The following is a 20,091-nucleotide window of genomic DNA, read 5'->3' on the forward strand; positions in this document are numbered from 1 at the left end:
GATCAGCCCTTAGGAGGACCGGGACTCCTGACTTGGTATACAGACAGGAGCAGTTACATCATGGATGGTAAGAGAATGGCTGGAGCTGCAGTAGTAGATGATGACCGGATCGTGTGGGCCAGCGGACTCCCAACGGGCACTTCTGCACAGCGAGCAGAACTCATCGCCCTGACTCAGGCTCTAAGGATGGCAGAAGGTAAGAGACTTAATGTCTACACTGACAGCCGATACGCTTTTGCCACCACTCATATACACAGGGCTATTTATAGACAGAGAGGGCTGTTAACTTCTGCCGGGAAAGATGTTAAAAACAAACAAGAAATTTTAGATTTGTTAGAAGCCATCCATAGGCCTAAGGAAGTAGCGATAATACATTGCCCTGGACATCAGAAAGATGACTCTCCAATAGCTCGAGGAAACCGGAGGGCGGACCAAGCCGCAAAGCAAGCAGCTCAGGGAATGAGCATTTTACCCCTCCAAGTGTATCCGGAAGCCACCCACATTAAGAGCTTCCAGTATACACCTGAAGACCTCGCTTGTATAAACAAATTAGGGTTCAAAAATTCCTCGCCCCAAGAGATATACAGGTCTGAAAAAGGGAAAGTTGTCCTGCCCCAGAGAGAGGCAGAAGAATACTTAAGGCAATTACATCAATTGACACATTTGGGAGCAAAAAACCTAAAGACCTTGGTTCGAGACTCCCCTTATCATGTTATTGGATTAGGAAAATTGGCTGACGAGGTTCTAAAAAATTGTGTTCCCTGTCCATTAGTAAACGTGAGCAAAAATCAAGCAATATCTGGGAAAAGACTTCGAGGAGATCACCCAGGAGCTTATTGGGAAGTTGACTTCACTGAAATTAAGCCTGCTAAGTATGGATATAAGTACCTTCTAGTTTTCCTAGACACATTTTCAGGATGGACAGAGGCGTTTCCCACCAAAACTGAGACAGCTCAGACGGTGTCTAAAAAGATCCTTGAAGAAATATTTCCCAGGTTTGGGATCCCAAAGGTAATCGGCTCCGACAACAGCCCTGCCTTTGTTGCCCAGGTAAGTCAGGGATTGGCCAAGATCCTGGGGACAGATTGGAAATTGCATTGTGCATACAGGCCCCAGAGTTCAGGACAGGTAGAAAGGATGAACAGAACTCTAAAAGAGACCTTGACTAAATTGTCCATAGAGACTGGCTTATGTGATTGGTTAGTCCTCCTTCCCTTCGCCCTGTTTAGAGTCAGGAACACTCCCGGCCGCTTTGGACTAACGCCCTTTGAAATAATGTTTGGGGCCCCGGCCCCGCTCCAATCAGCATATCTTCATACATTCCCCGAGTGTGCAACTAATAAGTTTTTGCTTGAAAGGTTACGAGCCTTGGAGGCTGTGCAGAAAGAGGTGTGGGCCTCCATTAAGGAAGCCTATCGGCCAGAGGACCTCTCAGTACCTCACCAGTTCCAGGTGGGAGACCCTGTCTACGTGAGAAGACACCAGACAGGAAACCTCGAGCCGCGGTGGAAGGGACCTTTCATCGTCCTCCTTACTACTCCCACAGCCATGAAAGTGGACGGCGTCTCCTCCTGGATACACGCTTCACATCTAAAGAAGGCACTCCCACCGGACCCGGACTGGCGAGTAACTCGGACTGATAACCCCCTTAAGCTTCGCTTGTGTAGAAAGAACTATGTTATTAGTGATTCTGATGTTCCTGCTACCTCCAACCCACCAGAACCCTAACCCTCATGAACCCAGGTTACTGACATGGCAAATCATTACCCCAGCTTCCCGCCAAGTAGTAGTCCAGTTAACAGGACAACACCCTAAGGGAACCTGGTGGCCTACCCTCACTGTAGATATATGCACTCTTTTCAAACAAGACCCCTGGTACGAAGATGAAGTTGGGGTACCCGGATGTGGCACTCGGGATTATACAGTGCATTGGGGCCCTGGGACTATGAAAGGGATCCAAAGTACCTGCTTTTATGTATGCCCGGCCCCCTCAACCGATGCCGAGGTCTCACAGTGTGGTGGGCAGACAGATTTTTTTTGTAAAAATTGGGGTTGTGAGCAGACAGGGACATGCCATTGGCTGACAGGAAGCACAGGGAGACCTCCTCCAGGCCTCATAAAAATCCAACAGGGTGCCACTCGTGCCCAATGCAGGACTAATCCCACCTGCAATCTTATTGACATCTCCTTCACAGATGCAGGAAAAAGGGCAACAAACTGGGAAAAAGGGCTTACATGGGGACTAAGACTCTACCAGAGTGGCTATGATAATGGAGTCTTGTTCATGCTCAGGCTTAAGGTAGAGACTCTCCCGGCTATCCCAGTGGGACCCAACGCTGTCCTGCGGGATCGGCCGCGTCTCCCAGCCCCAGCCCCCGAGCAGACCCTAGCCCCACCTGTGGACTCTACCACCACTCCCTCTGTCTCCACTCTTGGCCAAGTTACCCCTTTTCCTAGCACAGGACAACGCCTTCTCAACCTCCTTGAAGGGGCTTTTCAGGCCTTAAACACCACCAATCCTAAAACTACTGAATCCTGTTGGTTGTGTTTCTCTTCTGGGCCGCCTTATTATGAAGGATTAGGATTGTTGGGCAGTTTTAACAGGACGACCCGTCACGAGATCTGTAGCTGGGGGAGCCATAGGAAACTAACTCTGACTGAAGTGACTGGAAGAAGATGATGTTTAGGTACAGTCCCCCCCACCCATAAAGCTTTGTGTAATGAAACCATAGCTGTAACCTCCTCAGGTGAAAATGAGTATCTAGTCCCTCCTCCCGAGGGATGGAGGGCTTGTAATACTGGAGTGACCCCATGTGTCTCTACTTCTGCCTTCAACTCCTCCCGCGATTTCTGTATCATGGTCCAGCTGGTGCCCAGGTTGATGTATCATGATAATCTCTCATTCATAGCTGAATTTGAACCTAGGCATAGATATAAGAGAGAGCTGGTCTTGCTGACCTTAGCCGTGTTGTTAGGGATAGGAGTCGCAGCCGGAGTGGGAACGGGGGCAGCCGCTATTGTCCAAGGGAACCAATATTATGAAGGACTAAGGACAGCTATTGATGAAGACTCAAAGACCATAGAGCAATCCATTACAAAACTTGAAGAATCTCTGACTTCCCTCTCTGAGTTAGTCTTGCAGAATAGACGAGGGCTGGATCTGCTGTTCCTAAAAGAAGGAGGACTGTGTGCAGCTTTAAAAGAAGAATGCTGCTTTTATGCAGATCATTCTGGAATAGTAAGAGATTCAATGTCAAAGCTTAGGGAAAGGCTAGACCAGAGAAAGAAAGAACGGGAAGCTGGCCAAGGGCTATTTGAATCTTGGTTCACTAGATCCCCGTGGTTTACAACCCTGATATCCACTCTGGCTGGGCCCTTACTCATCCTTGTGTTGCTCCTCACTTTAGGACCTTGCATATTAAATCGGCTGATAACTTTTGTTAGAGAAAGAGTGAGTGCTGTTCATGTACTGATGTTGAGGCAACAATATCATTCACTCACCCCACAAGAAGATACAAACATTCCATGATTGGAATGCCCCTAAAGAGAAGTGGGAAAATGTAGAATCTGAAAAATCAAAAGTTAGCAAAAGTACAGCCATCTTAAAGGCTTAAATACCACCCCCTAACCTAGAAGGAGGAAAATTATTAGAATCTTGAAAAACAAGTTAGTCAGCCAGTGTTAAATGTAGTGACCTTTAGTTAGCTGACCTCAAATCAGTTAATCATATACACCAAGCTTATCTTGCTAGAACCACCCTAAACATTCCAAAGGTAATCTTATCTAACCAGACCCCAGGATGTGGCCCCAGCCAAAGATTTATGTGTCTATGAAAAAACACTGTATTGTGATTGTGGAAAATGTTGCCCCCTTTGAAAATGCTATAAAACCTTCTGGCTTTGTGTGCTCAGGGTCTTTGTTGAGACCCGCTGTGTCGGGCTGATGCTTGGACCCCAGCTAGCTGGTTCCTGAATAAATTCCTCTTGCTTGTTGCATCAAGAGACGCCTTTCGTGAGTGAATTGGGGCGGCGTCCTCCTCAGGGAGAAACCAAGAGTAGTGGCTCATTAGCCATAGTAAAATAGCACCCTTTGTAACCATGAGTTTGTCCCTTGTCCTCTTTGGTGTGATACAATTGAAAAGTTAAATTAGAGGCTCCCATTTCGATATTTTTTAAGATGTGTCATATATTGTCTTTCTCCAAAGGCTTAACAATACACATATTCCAAGAAATTAAAGTTCGCCAGCATGTTTTTGGCAATTATAGTTGAGAGACTTTATAATCTGAATTCTCTAAACAAAATTACTGCCTTGGAATATTTTGCTGATTACAAACATCCTTTCTAAATGACTGGGTGATCATTTCTTTTCAGTCAACCAACAACTTGTGTAGGTGCCTTTTACACTTGGTGAATTTCCTTTTTTCTTAGGGAAAATGAGATAAATTAACAAGAGTACCACTTTGTACCTCTGATCCTTCTCAGTATGCACAAGGTTTCCTTTCTTCTCCCAGGTCCCACATTAATATGTGTTTCTACTCTCCTTCCTATTCTAAATCTGTGACTAAAACTCAAGAGAAGCTGTTCCCTGTTCATTCCTGTTGGCATGTCATGAGCCAATCATTCAACAGGTACCTACTAAACAATTCTAGTAGACAATCATCATGAAAATAGCCTCAGCAAATTCCTCCACTAAGGCACTGTATCAAGTTGGGAGGAGGTACCCTCACCTCCAGCGGCAACACGCAGAGCACCCCCTGTTGTAGGGTATGGTGTCAAGGAGGAAAAATCTTTTCCTCTACCCTTTTAAGTTCTGAAAATGGGGGCCTGCAAATTAAACTAACAGCAGACAGATTAACAGGAGAAAAGGCATACAATGGTTATTAATACTTTATCTTCATGGGAATTCACAGAAAGAACTGCAACTCAAAGGGTTAGACACGGGGGTTTATATGCCACTTTAACAAAGGAAATAGGATTTGGGCTTCACAATATGCTGAACTGTAAGAAAGTGACTAGGATATACCTGGAGGAAGTAATGGAAGATCAGAGTTACTTTAGTAAAGTCTGCTTAGGTAGACTCCCCATGCTGACTCTGTTTCTGATAAGAATCACTCTCCTCTTTCCCAGGACAGGACAGGACCGAAGGACACTGTCACAAAGGGAAATTTATCCCCTTTTTATAGGTAGATAAGGGGAAGCCAGAGAATTCTTTCTGCATCTGTTGATCCCCCTTTGTCTTCACCTCAAAATAATCTTATGCCAAAGTAGCATATTTTGGGGTGGTGTCCTGACCCTCCACCACCAATCAGTGCAACTGGAAGCTGACATTTTCCTCCTGGCACCTTAGAATGGGTGGTGCTTTTGAATTATAATTTCCATTTTTCAATGGAGTAAACTTTGGCTTTGAGAGGCTCATTCTTTTCCTTATCTGATCTAATCTCCAAGGATCAGATGACCTCCTGCTGCTACATAATTTAACCTTTCTTCCCAGTTTATTCATGTAGCTCCCACTTCCTGAAAATCTATTCTGCTTCTCCTTTCACAATGAGGGCTCCTTGGTTTCTCCCCCTACCCCTGAAAGAGAGAATGACAGAAACTGAAGCAAGGAGAGACCTAAAGGAAGCTCACCTCCTGCTGCCAGGGACTAGAACCTGAGCTCTGCTGTTGCCATGGAGCTAGAGTCCTGGAGTCACACCTCAGGGCCGCCCCTCCTTCCAACTACTTTAAGCCATCAGAATAATTGTCCTTGAAATCACGTCATCATGAAGCACTTACTGAGTTCCCGCTACAAGCCAGAGGCTGCCCCACTTCACTTGAGATGTGGTTAGCCTAATCAGCCCTTTTTCCCTGCCCCCATACTTGTATTGGTCCCCTGGTAACAACCTGTTCTAATTTTGATCTTTAATTTTTGTGTTGGTTCTTTAATGGGTCCAGGTGGCTTATAATTTGAAACTGTTACCATGTGACTTAAGAGGGATTTTTTGCATGTGTGATTTTAAAATAACTGGATGACTATTAAAAGAAAATTTGACAACAGCATAAAGTTTATAGGACTCGCAAAATGTTAAATAAATAGGCTCTAAACCCAGATCAGGTCAGCGTCTAAACCCAGATCAGGTCAGTGTAAGACGTCCAGGTTAAGTTCCCAAGTATTAGTGGAGAGCCCATGGTATTCAAGGCCCCCTGCACAACATAACAGAGAAGCAAAGATGGCCCAGGCCCCCCACATTTGACATTCTCAAGGAGGTTGCGGGCACAGGGACTCAACAAAGCAGAGGGTAGTTAGTGTGCAAATTAAAAGCATAAACTTGGTCTGACCCAAGGGTCTAGGCTTTGGTGGCCCTCTGTAGGGGCTGTACTTGAGACAGGCCTGGGAAGAGGGGAAGGACTGGTAGGAGAAGCTGGTGATTAATTAAGATCAACATGATGAGCATTATCTCCAGTTCGGACTGCAAGAGTTGTAACTGGGGTGCACCACACAGCTGTGAAAAGTGGCATTTTCACTCTCAATTTCAACTCTCATCTGTAGGCCACTTTCTTTTCAGTTCTGTACCATACTGTCAGCCCTGAAGCAATGCCAATTTGCATATATACACACTGAAGTGCCCATGTAGTATTGACCTTAACCTAGGGTTCAGGCAGTTTGAGGGGTCTCCTTGCCCATCAAAATCCTTGCCTACTTGATCTCTATGCTTACATTATTTTAACTTAGAGCAAAGGCTGTCATTCTATAATTAAAGCTAAGTTTTAAAATGTAAGTATACTACTCAGCGGTGATGAAACTTAAACATATCCTAAACACAGGCAACCAAATAAAAAAACAGATAAATCAGGCTTCATCAAAATTAAAAACATTTGTGCTTTAAAGGACACTATTGAGAAAGTACATGCAAATCATATATCTGGTAAGGGTCTAGTATCCAGAATACATTAAGATCTTTTATATCTTAACAGTGAAAAGACAAATAATCCAATTGAAAAATGAGCAGAGGATTTGAAGACATTTCTCCAAAGACATATAATGAAATAAACACATGAAAAAATGCTCACCATCATGAGTCATTATGGAAATGCAAATGAAAACCATGAGATACCACTTCCCATCCACTAGGTTGGCCATAACCGAAAGACATAATGGCCAGTGTGGGTGACAATGATTAATCCCCTCACACACTGCTGGTGGAAATGTGATGTGGCGCAGCCACTGTGGAAACAGCTTGGCAGCTCTTCAGAAAGTTAAACTTGGAGTTGCCATACGACCCAGAAGTAAACCAAGAGATACGAAAACATATGATATGTGTATTATATGTGGAACACAAGTCTCAAGGCATAAAACCCCGGTACCAGCTTCCTGGAGTAAACATTAACTGGGAGCAGGGAAGGAGGCGGAGGCAGCCGGAGGGCAGTGCGGCTGCGTCCAGACAGCAGGATCCGGCGCCTTGCGCCTTGCCTGAGCTGCTCTCCCTCCTCCTCCTTGCAGGCCATTTTCTCCTGCCTACCTTTGTAGAAGGAACGTAGCCTCCACTGCAGTCTGGAAAATTTTAACCAAAGTCAAGACTTTTTGCCTTAAACATGTTTTAGGCATCAAAAACAGACAAGTGACTTTCAAAAAGTGCAATTAACAAATATGTATGTTTTTCTCATAACTAAGAAAGGGAATGGATAATAAGAAACCCGGCTTCAGGAAGTGCTTATGCGCCAAAACTTTATCAAAAAGCAACTCCACTGCCTGCATCTACGAAGCCTCAGGCTGACAGGGTCAGCTGCACATGTTTACCTAAACAGGTTCCTCTGTGCACCCCAGACGTTTGCAGCCTTCCCAGAGGGGCAGCCAGACAGCTGGTGCGGACCGTGGCGCTGCCGGCTTGAGAAGGTAACTCGGTACGTTCGTCAGCCGGAGACCTGCAGCTCGGATCTGGGGTCATCAATTGGCAGATAATTACGCACCTCCTTTCACAACAAAAGGATATATATATCCATTCAGTAACCCTAGAGGAGGACTCAACTTTTCGATTGTTAACAGACTGCATCATGTGAAATGCTTGAGGGAAATGCAAACATCCTTTGGGTGAATTTTGAGGTAAATTGGATGTTCTACTGACTCGGTCTCCAATTACACTTCTGCCATCTTCCCCCCTGCACGCCTCTCCCACGCAACCACCGAGAGGAAGGTTTAGAAGTCTTTTGACTTATGATCGAGGTTCATGGTACAATTACGCAGTGTTGATAAAGAACCTCATTGATTAATATGTGGGACCATAAAACGTTTTAACAGAGGCGTGTGAGACGAAGTACTTCAGAGCAGGTCGGGGAGGGGACCAGTCAAGTTCCTCCCTTCCTCCGTCTAGGGGAAGAAAGCTGGCCCAAAGATGAGACAAAGGATGGGAGTTGGGATGGGGAATGAAAGGAATGAGTGTGCAGAGAAAAGAAAAGGTAGACACCCGGGAAACTGGGATGAGATGGGGAGCTAAAATGGTCTCTTGCTTAAATTGGAGAAATAGTTGCTGTTATTATACATGATTTGCAGTTTTAAAAAATCGACCAACACTTCACAGCCTCAACGTAGTGACACCCAGAAGGGAATAAACACAAGATTAAGCTACTCTTCAAGGCAGCAAAGACGGTATCACCTCCTGTCTAGACCACAGGTGCCTCACCTGACATCCACCTGGAGTGTTGTGAGAAATGCTGGAGTGGTCCTTTACTCCCAACAGGTTTTAATTGTAACTGAAGTTACTGTCACATGAGCCTTTTCCTGGACAGGCTTTCTTCCAAGATCACAGCTTTTTCATTAACCTAAACGCACCTTTTATTCTCTTCCATTATTTTTCCTGTACTTCTTGGCGACACTTCTACTTGGGCCTCCCTCTAGGCAAGGATTCTCTAGGCCAGAGTGTCCAATACAGTAGCCACTGGCCACATGTGGCCACTGAGCACTTCAGATGTGGCTCATCCAAAGAGATGTTCTCTTGGTGTGAAAAACACACCGTATTCCAAAAACTTACTAAGATATTTAAAATAATTTTTAATATTGGTTACATGTTAAAATGATACTATTGGGTTCTAGAAAATATATTATCAAAATTAATTTCATCTGTTCCTTTTTACTTTTTTAGCATGGCTGCTAGAAGATTTTAAACTGCATCTGTGGCTTGTATTCTACTTCTATTGGATGGAGTTACTCTGAGCTTTCAATACTCTAAAGTGTACTATGAATCTCTAAGAGGAGACCAGAGGAGTATTTTTCACATAACATCTTGTTCTAGTTATGTATTTATTCTCCTTCATGGAGTCCAAAACATAATCAAGTCCATTAATTCCCCTGAGCTGCTTGGAGTCCTGTCTAGTAAACAGCAGTAGTTTCAGTGTTCTGCCCAGAAGTGTGTCTCCTAAAGAAGCTAATTTATGGCAACAAAGCAGTTGAAGCCCATTGAGGATGCAGCTCATTATCCTGACAGCTTTAACATGGTCAAGAGCAGCTTTCACGTCAGTGTTCAGTGTGTGGGTGGTTTTAGCAAAACCAGCATGGAAGTGCATTTTATCATTTCACCATATGCCATAGAATCAAAAAACTTGACATTTGTGAATTATGTAATACAACATCCTAGGTCATATCCTAGATTAGGGTCCAAAAATTCAGGCACTAATAAGCCTAATATTTATTGACTATCCACTATGTGCCCGGCACTTATTTTGTATACTCAGCAACAAGCTTGCCAAGTTGATACTATTATGACCAGTCCAATTTCATAGGTGCTGGGAAGATCAGAGAGACTGGACCACTTCTCTGAAGTCACACAGCTGGAGGGAGAGAGAGGCTGGTATGCTTCTCCACTACGCTCTGCTGCCTCTGGTAAGTGGAGAGACATAAAATGCAGCAGACATAAAATACATGAGACATAAAATTCCAGCTATAGTAATATATAGTGTTTGCACTAAACAAATGACTGCTATACCAAGAGCAAAATAATCATGTTTAACAATTTTAGAGCACTAAGGTCATAAAATGGAAGTGGGAACTGCCACAAAAACACTTGCTTTTTCATTCTTTTCAAACCTAGGTGGAAACTTGCTGTTTATTTTAGGTTAGTTACACCTATATACTGGAGATCTACCAGGCATCTTTCCCAAACTTTACAATTTATGTCTTTTGTGAATTTACATACTAGAGTTTTCATTTGCAGAAATGCAAACAAGACTCACTTGTAAAAAGCCTTGAGCTTTTCAGATTTGAGGGCCAAGTCAGAGAGAATGGCCTTGAATCAGCTGTTGTTTCTGCAGTGATGCCTGGCACCCCCTCATCATTTAACGCTTTTAAGATGTTTGGTTATTAGTTAACCCCTACCTTTTTCAGGATACAGACAGAGAAGGAAACAGAAGCACCGAACTGACTAGTAGGCCAGCCCTTTCCTGGACCAGAGCGGCACCAGATCCCCGACCACGACTCAGAGCATTGAGTTATGCTGCCCCCTAGTGGCCACAATGAGCCTGCACAAACCCTACCTCACCAGGCACTGTAATTCAGTGGTTGTCTGCTCGATTAATACACTCTTTTAAAGGGAGAAAAAAAATCCCTTTAAAATGTATCTGCAGTTCCTAGGTTGAAATGTTTGAAAAGTGCCATTCTAAATCATGCAAATGGGGAAGTTCAAATAGCAAACAAATCCTAAATTCTACGAGGTGCCTTCATTCCAGAATTATGTCCCTTGTGTGGTTCCCACAGTACATCCGTGGTAATGATGACCTCTGTCAGGGCACCTGTCTACTTTTGTGTTGTTTATAACTTTGTTCTCAGAGAAACATACTCTTTCCTTGGCTTCTGTGAAACGATACTTATTTCTCCTCTTTGCCACATGTACCTTTCTGCTTCTCCCTGCAAAACAGGGTGTCCTTGCCCAGTCCCAGCATTCTGTTCTTTTACATTTTCTTGTTAGATCTCCTCACTGTGACAGCTTCCAGTATCACCTCCAACAATTTGAGGAGAGAAGATCGTGTCTTAGACAATTTTCAACAATGCATTTACTTATATCATTGAATTTGAAAATATGCTCAGTATTATTAAAGGAATCATCCTAGGATGTTTGATTAAAAGGTTCATGACCTAGTAAGACATATACATCAGCAACTGGAATATAAAACAGAATGAGAGAGACAAATAGCAGGTTCCGGAAGCTGATAAAACCCCATACGAAGAACACAAAGGAAGAAGCAATTGCCTCTAGCTAGAGAAGGAGGAGGCATTTAAAACTGATCTGAAATGATAAGCTATATATGTGGAGTGGGGTGGAGGGTTGTCATCACATGTGAAAACTATTCTGGACAGAAAAATACAAATAAAATAAAATTCAAGCCTCTGAGAGGGGAGAGTGTATCTTCTATGAGCAAGAAGGCTGTTTTTCCAGAGCCTAACGTGCTTTCAGGGAGAGAGAGGGGAGAGTTGAGGTCAGGTCACTGAGAGCCTTAGGAGTTAAAGGAAGGAAGATACTGGGGCTTCACTAGGGAGGAGCTAGGATGGAGGTCCGTGAGCCAAAGCACAGACACACCTGTACTCAGGTATCCAGCTGAACCCCACTTTTCCATGGCAGCTGTGGCACTTCGGGGAAACATTTGGAGGAACACGGCCTGGTCCCCAAGCCCCAAGTGGGTCAAAAGGAGGCGGCAGTTGTTCCCAGATGTAATAAGATGCACCAAAATCAGCTGGAGGACTCATCACAGATTGCTGGGCCCCACCCTCCTGGCATTTGCATTAATAGGTCTGGGGTGGGGCCCAAAATTTCCATTTCCAGTAAGTTCCCAGTGAGGCTGATGCTGTTGGTCCAGACACCACCCTCTGAAAGCCATTGTCCAGAAACATCCCTGGGAGAATGCTAAGAGTAGAATATCCACGCCTGTTCTGTTCAAAACGAAGTATCCAGCCCCTAAAAAATGGCATTTTTAATTTTGTAATTCAAAGTTCAAAAAATGGAAGATGCACCTATGTTTTGAGCTCTGTAGGTCTCTGGTATTCACCTTCCACATGTCAAGAGTGCAGTCCAGAGTGGCACTGGCTGTGCAGTGAGCCATGTGTGGGCATAACTAGGCTTGGTTTATGGGGCATAGAAGCTCCTTGGACGTTTCCAGGAATTTCAGAGAAGGAGGCACGGCAAAAGGCAGAACTTTCTATGTCAGCTGGGTAGGTTCTAGCGTCTTGGCTTTGACTGCAGAAGAGTACTTCACCACCACTGAAGCATGGCTACTTGGGTTAAAAGATGTGGGTTTGACTCCATAGGCAGAAGTGGGCCCTCCAGGATTTCAGGATAGAACTGGGGAGATGAAGAAGAGCGTTGGGACAAGAGTGCAGCAGCAGCTGGAGACTGTCTAGGTCAGCTCTGGTTGCTGTAACAAAAATCCCAGTCTGAGGGTCTTAAACAACATAGTTATTTGTCACAGTTTTGGAGGCTGGGAAGTTCAAGATCAGGGTGCTGGCAGATTTGGCTTTTGCTGAGGACCCTCTTCCTACCTGCAGAGGGCCACCTTCTTGCTGTATCCTTACATTGCAGAGAGAGACAGGCAACGCTCTGATCTCTTCCTCTTATAGGGGCACTAGTCGCATGAGGGCCCCATTGTCAGGACCTCAACCAAATCTAATCACCTCCAAAGGCCCACCTCCAAGTACCACTGCATTGAGGGTTAGGGCTTCAACAAATGGATATGCAGGGACATGAATAGTCAGTCCACAGCAGAGACCACTGCAAGTCATTCAGGCAAGTGAGATGTGAATTTAGGAAGAACAAGTGGAGCAGGACAAAAGTTAATGGATTTGAGCAGTATTCGAAAAGTAGAATCCACTGGAAGCCAGACTGTGCAGGGGAATCACCACCAACAGATCATCAGGGGTGTACCTCACGCTCAGATGGATCCCAGAAGCCCCAGGCTGGAAAGGATCTCAGTGCACATCCAGTACAGCCACCCATGAGCTGCCTGCATCCACTTGGCCAAGCACTGAGATGGAAACATTCCTGCTCACTCCCTTCAAAGAAGGAGGATTGGCTCTGCTCAGAGAAACCGGAGCAGAGGAGGGCCAAAATCAGACATGGGCCCTGTGTTCCACATGTGCATGCTCTGAGGCCGAATGAAACCGGTCTTTGCCTTCGCCATTATTTATTTATTATTCCTCCCCTTGTATCCTGTCTGTCCAGTTTTGAGTCTTCAGGCCCCAAGGCCAGGTCCATTCCCAAGTCATTTTCAGAGGATGCCTCGCACATTGTTAACTCAGAACAAGTGCCGGACCGGGACAGTAAGTACCATGTGGGTAAGATGAACTCAATTAGTAATTCTTTTCCCAAGTGGCCCCTGACGAGAGGAGATGTTTAAGGAAGATGGTGCATTTGGGGGCAAAAGGTAAAGTCTGGGATTAAGCATTGGGAACAAAGAATGTGAATAAATAGCTTCTCCTTTGCTTGGATAACAATGAACTCCAGTTAACTTAGGACTTCACTCTGGAGCCAATTTTATTTAACAAATTCTTAGAACAGGAAATAGTAAGCCTGAGATACACATACACACACACATCTTCTCAGCCCATCTTGTTCTCAACTCTCCCTTCCTCATCTCCCCCACTCTCTTTTTCTCCCACCAAATTCTAGGGAAAAGCTGGCCTCTTACCATCATCACTCATATAAGACCATGTGCCAAGAGTCTGACATACTGGAGGGGAAAGGAGAGCCAGTTACATGCTTCAGAAAAATGTGAGAGAATGTACCTGAACCTTGGTAATCAAGACTATTATATTGCAGAATCTCTAAAGACAGGAGCTGGAAGTGAGGGCTACTGCTTGGGACAGGCTATTTGGCAAGAAAACAAGAGTAGCTTTCCCTAGAAGGTGAGTGCCTCCAACTCCACTGACCACACGGGACATGGTTCTGTCTGTGTTCATCAGACAGATGCCGTCTGGCATTAGGGCTTAGTCTGAGTTGGAATCCTTCATCCGGCCATCTGCCGGTGGTTCCATGAGCGTTCCTGAGCCCAACCAGGCAGCCACATATGGTGGCGGTGGTGAGTGGACGGCGGGGTGGGGAGGCTGGTCTCAGAGGGACCTCCGGGCTTGGTGAGGAGAGGTGGTCACTTTGGAGACCCTAGGGAAGACCTGGAGGGGGCATCTTAACTGTGCCAACAAGTGTCCTTCATTTAGAAATAATCGATTCACTACCTCTGAAATCAAACAGAAGTGCCAATGCCATGACTTAAATTTCTTGTTAAATTTCTTTTTTTCTCTTGCCAAAAAAGCTATGGTTTTTACTTAAGATTGTAAAGGACCACTGATGAAAATGAATGAGGATTGTTGAAATTACTGTAGCATTAATGAATTAGTGGAACTAATCATGCACTCCCTGTATTTCACATTTCTCCTCCAACTTCAAATTCTGTTCTCCCACTGCATTTGCCAGCACATTACTAAGTTTTGGGATCACAGACCCCTCTGAGGAGCGGGTGAGTGTTAAGAACTCTCTTTCCAGAAATGTATAAGTAGACAGTTTTATACATAATTTCAGAAGGTTTACAGATTCCCTTCATCCCTTGCAAAAATGTGTGTGTGTGTGTGTGTGTGTATATATCTGTGTGACAACTGACCACGCCCTTGGTAGCAGAGCACATCTCTTTCGCTGATTGGGATTTTGACCTGTTTGCAGGGTCCCAACACTGAGTACAGCTCCTGTAGACTAGGAGCTGCGCAAAGATAAGGCTTATTGTTAACCTGACTTTTTAGGCAAGAGAGGTGGGATAAGAGAAATGATATTTAAAAGCAGGGAGAAAGCATGTTTTATGTTATGAGGAAAGAAAAATTATGGGCCTTTCGGCTGTTTCCATTTTTATTGGGCTTTGGATCACTTGGAAATTTCATAGCATGAAAAACCAGAGCCAGTTTTTCTGATCTGGAACCTTAGCCCCCAGGACAGTTAAACTCATCTGGGAAGATGCATAGTTACAAGAATAAGCCTAGACAGGGCCTTGGGGGAAACAGGTCCCAGACAATCATGATGCAGCCTTAAATGTGCATTAGGGGTCTTGCTCCTTTCCAGCATCCACTCACCGGACAATACTGGCATGGGGGCATGGACACAAATGGCTCCAGGCACAGACTCAATGTCACTTTCTACCTCACCTGCTAAGGCCCCATCTTGTCTTCCGAGGTTCTCTGGCCCTCCTAATTATGGATCTGAATTTCTGCCTCCCCCATGGAAACCTGCCTTCAGTAGGGTTACCTTGCCCTCTGGCCCTAAGCCCTGCTAGCAGACAAGTCAAAGCCAGGCCCGGGGGTGATGTGGGTGGTGCACAAAAATATTCCTATACCTGCTGGAAAGGATGGTCTAGTGAATCCTGGCTCTGGCCTGGGCTGAGATGTGGGAAGTGTTTGGGCAGGTGTCATTCTATGGAGCTCAGGGTTTGGGGCTCCTGCCTCAAGGTGCAGGTTAAAGGGTAAGACCTCAGGCATCTTTGTGGCCTCAGCCTTGGTCCAGCAGACAGCTGGCCTTTCATTCAAACCCTATCTGTGGGAGAGGATAGTGCTCATGGCCCCGCCCCACCTGGGGGTGGGAGGAACAGAGATGCAGAAGAGGAAACCCAACCTGCTATTTACAGGGGAACCCAAGAAGCTAGTGCCTCGTTCACTTGACAAGAGCATACTGAGAGTGGACTTGGGAGACAGATGGTTGGGGGTCTAATCCAATCCTCCACTTTCTGCCTACTCATTGGTAAAATGGGGATAATGATGGTACCTACCGCACGGGGCTGTCATGAGGACTGAATGAATTAGTACATGTAGAGCTCCCAGAACAGTGTCAGCATGTGGCAAGTGATGCCAAGTGTTTACTCTTATTACAATGCTGAACACACAGCTGTGGTCCTTGCCCGCCCAGAACCTATAGATCAGTGAGAAAAGAGGAAACAAATCATACAATCTGCCTCCTGAACTCACCTCTCAGAGCTTCCTACTGGCTTCCTCCCCTCCTCCCTTGAGGATCTTTCTGTACCGATTAAGTGCCTTACTCTCATTCTTTTAGTCTCTTCTAGTCTCCAGCTCTGACTGCTTATACACCTGTACAAAGCCTTCCAGGTTCTAGAAAACTACTCCTGCCCGCTTCCGCCTCAAGTAAATGTCCTGTCTTCTTCTTCCCCTTCTACAACACACTTCTCAAAAGAGGTGCCTGCACTCATGGTCACTGCCCTGCCACCATACCCTGCCTTCCACAGGCCCTGCACAGATCTCCCCCAGGCCACGAGCGACCTCTTAAATCCAATGACCTATTTTTGGTCCCTATTCTACCACGATTTTCTGTAGCACTTCACCATGTCAACTCCTCCTATCTTCTTAAAGTTTTGTCCCCCAGTCCAGAACAGCACTCTCCTGCCATTCCTGCCACATGCTGGAACATGCCAGGCCTGGGAGCACAATTGCTCAGGACAGTCTCCACAAGGAGCTCATGGTGGGGAGAAGATATCAGGTATACGCAATCATTGCCACCGAGCAGGACAGGTTCCATGATGAGGACATGAGGATAGAAATGGTCGGCAGGGCTGTGTTCCTTCTGGGGGCCCTCGGGGAGAATCAATTTCCTTCCAGAATTATCTTCCAGCTTCTAGAAGCTGCCCACATTCCTTGGCCTGTGGCCCCAGATCACTATGACCTCTGCTTCCTTTGCTACATCTCTTCAGATTCTTGCATCCCATTATTCCTTATAAGGATCCTGGTGGTTACATTGGTGCATCCAGATAATCCAGGATAATCTTTTTATCAGAGTCCTTAATCACAAAACCCCTTCAGCTGCTTCAGGGAACATACTCACAGGTGAAGAGGTGTGGATATATTTGGGCGCCCTGAGTCTGCCTACCACACAGGGGTGGTGGTTCCCCTGGAGTAGCCAGAGAACCCTTCAGGCATGGACTCTTACAGGGCTAGGTCTGCCCATCTCTTTTACAGATGAGGTCATACAAGCAAAGGAAAAGCGCTTGCTGAGATGGTAACTGGAAAAAGAGAAGGTGAGCCTGGAGTCCTACAAACACAGAGTGTGGCTGTACAGCTGAAGAGTAGGATTCAGGTACCTTCTGGAGATTATAATAAGGAGGAAAAATGAATAATGGATCATGAAGGTTTGGGAGGGACATTTAACTCATATTAAGGGGTCTGAAATTTACTTACTTGATGAATGCTATTAGTTAGCCTGTGCTATTGTTTCTTTAAAAGTTTCTGTTTCCCTAAGTTGATTCAGGTTTTGTCCTGAAGAATAATGTCCATAAAATCACAGGTTTTGTGTGTGTTTTACATTTGTGTTTCAAATGAATACATGACTATAAAAATAAAATGTTTTCCCAGGTACCTTCTAAAATCACCCTCAGTAAAGAAGGGTAACAGGGAAAGAACATGGTCAGGTCTGCCTTCGATAAATATTGTCTGAAAGCATTAATTCCTTTGGAATGAATGGAAACAAGTGAAAATCACAACAGAAAAGACCACAAATTAGGATACTTGCACAATAGTCTAGGTGAGAAATGAGAAAATGAAACACCACAGGATTGGGGGAGTGGAGGGGAGGCCTGAGATGAACAATTTCAAGAAGTCAGAACTGCCAGTTGACAGCTGAGGCTGGAAAGGGGAGGTGGGGGGCAGCTGCTGGGGAGCCAGCAGGTGCAATGCAGCAGATAGCTGGGCATTTGCCAAGATAGTAGACAGACAGGGAATCGATGGGGTAAGCAGTGTTGGAAGGAAGTAATTACTTTGGTCTCAAAGATGCTGAATCTGAAGTGTGTGTGGAACATTCATATATGTGCTTGAATGCCTGTGTTGAGGGCTCTGGGGACTGGCACTGTCCCCAGCACTGTCCTCCACACCAGCACTGTCCAGCAGAAACACTGTAGGCCTCTTATGTCATCTGAATGGTCAAATGGCCACACTGAAACAAGTAAAAAGGAACAGATGAAACTAATATTTTATATAACCCACATATACAAACTATATTTTGAGTCAATATAAAATTATTGAGATATTTCACATTTTTTTTTGTTTTTAGTCTGCAAAACCAGTGCATTTTTTACACCGAGAGCACACTGTGATTTGATACTCCAAGCACTCACTAGCCACCTTGGAGAGAGGCTAAGGCATGGACAGCACAGCGACCTGAGGAGGAGGAAGAGCAGGAGGAGAAAGTCAGGATACACCAGTGAACATCGGTGTGAATGTAGATGTAAAGGGTAGTGAATGCGAGCAAAGGGCAGTGAAAGAGGCATCAAAAAAGAGTAAGTGGCCAGAGAAGCTGGGAGGAGAATGAGGGAAGAGCTAACATTAAACCCCAAGAACTTCAGAAAGATGATGTAATACTAAAAGGTTTCAAGCACTGCAGGGAGGTCCTCAGGGGCTCGTGGGCTCCAAACCTAGCCTCAGTCGGCTTTTGGCCTGCCTGCTACCCCTGGCAGCTGCGGTTGTGGTACCGTGGTGCCGGGCCTACCTGCCACACCCCCGACACTGACAGCATCTGCCCTCAATCACCTGTCTGTATGTTACATCTTTCCACCCCCACAATCCTGCAAGCATCCAGGGCTGCTTCTGTGAGGCAGGAAGCTGAGTCTCTGCCAGCACAGAGGAAGGAGGCACCGAAGACTCATTGCCCCCAGGGGAACCCTTAGCCAATGTAGGAGGAGAGTCAGTGGGTAAATGCCTCAGCCTCCCCATTTGCCAGGGGCACAATTCTAAGGGTGTGCGTTGGTTTTCTATTGCTGCTGTGGCAAATTCCACAAACTCTGTGGTTTGAAACAACACACATTTGACCTGTCAGTTCTGTGGCTCAGAAGTCTGATGCCCCAGGGGCCCTTAGTGGTAGCCCACTCACTCACATTTTTTCTCCCTTTTCTGTCTCACCTTGACTTGTGCTTTTTGAGATCATCTCCCAGATAGACTCCCTTCCTCCAAATCCTCATCTGGAGATCTGCCTTAGAGGGACCCAAAGCAGGACAGTGACGGTGGGTAAATCACTCAATCTGAGCCATAGCTCCCTCCACCATGAGAAGAAACTATGTAATAGCAACGACCTCAAGAGGCTGTTGGGAGAATTCAGGAAGGTGAGGTTCATAAAACACTCTGCAGTGGGGTGAGTAGTAGGTCCTCAACAGAAGTTAGCTGTTGTTGGGGGTGGCAGCTGGACGGAGCTCAGGCAGGAGACCAGCCTGAGCCAGACAGAGGCGGGTGGCACTTCTTTCTAGACACTGGCCCTGATGGTCAAAGCAGTGGGGAGTATAGGATGGGAATATGGAGGGTTTCCTCCGAGGCCTCTGTTTCTTCTTGAGGTGCATCAGCTGCTGAGGGGCAGTAAAGTGTGGTACAGATTTGGGGGAAAATGAGATTAGGCACTGCATAATGCACAGTTGGCCCTGGAGATCATACATTTGGAATGGCACAATCTCTGAGTTCTGAGTTTTCTCCAGCCCAGGAAAAAGGCAGAGGAGGGTGGGTCGAAGGGACCTAATCTGGACGTTTGAGGGGGTGACAGTCTTAGAAGGGGGAGCAGATGAGCTGCTGGGTTTACTGGAGAGGTCAGACTGGATGGAAAGAAAAAAGGGATGGTCCTGAGACTGGTGGCCCCTTCAATTAAGTGCAGATATCAGGTATAAAGACATGAAAGGACCACAGGATTGGAGGTGGGATATTGGTGTTTATGATTTCCAGGGAAGAGAAGGTTCCAATACAGATATGAGTGGGCGGCTGAAGTGGAGTGAAGGTAAATGTACTTAGGAGACAGGGACCGTGGATGTAGTCAGAGTAGGGTGAGGGCCTCCGGAGGGGGCAGGGCGGGATATTTTCAGTCAGAGGAATGTAACTACATGCAAAGAAACCCCCCTGCTAAAACTCTATGTTAAACATTGAGCTCTAGAATCATTCTTCAGTGAGATCAGTTAATGTTCCCCCATAAATAAGAGTAGAGCAATGTTTTATTATGCTAACCATTTATAATCATGTGTAAGATTCACTTTAGCATACTAAAAGGCCAAGGCTATGTGCTGTCTTTCCTCCTTCAGATCTGATGAAGTGATTTTGCAAACTGGGCAACTAATTTAGCAAGTAAG

This window comes from Manis javanica, chromosome 2 (assembly GCF_040802235.1).
Source record: "Manis javanica isolate MJ-LG chromosome 2, MJ_LKY, whole genome shotgun sequence".
Lineage (NCBI taxonomy): Eukaryota > Metazoa > Chordata > Mammalia > Pholidota > Manidae > Manis > Manis javanica.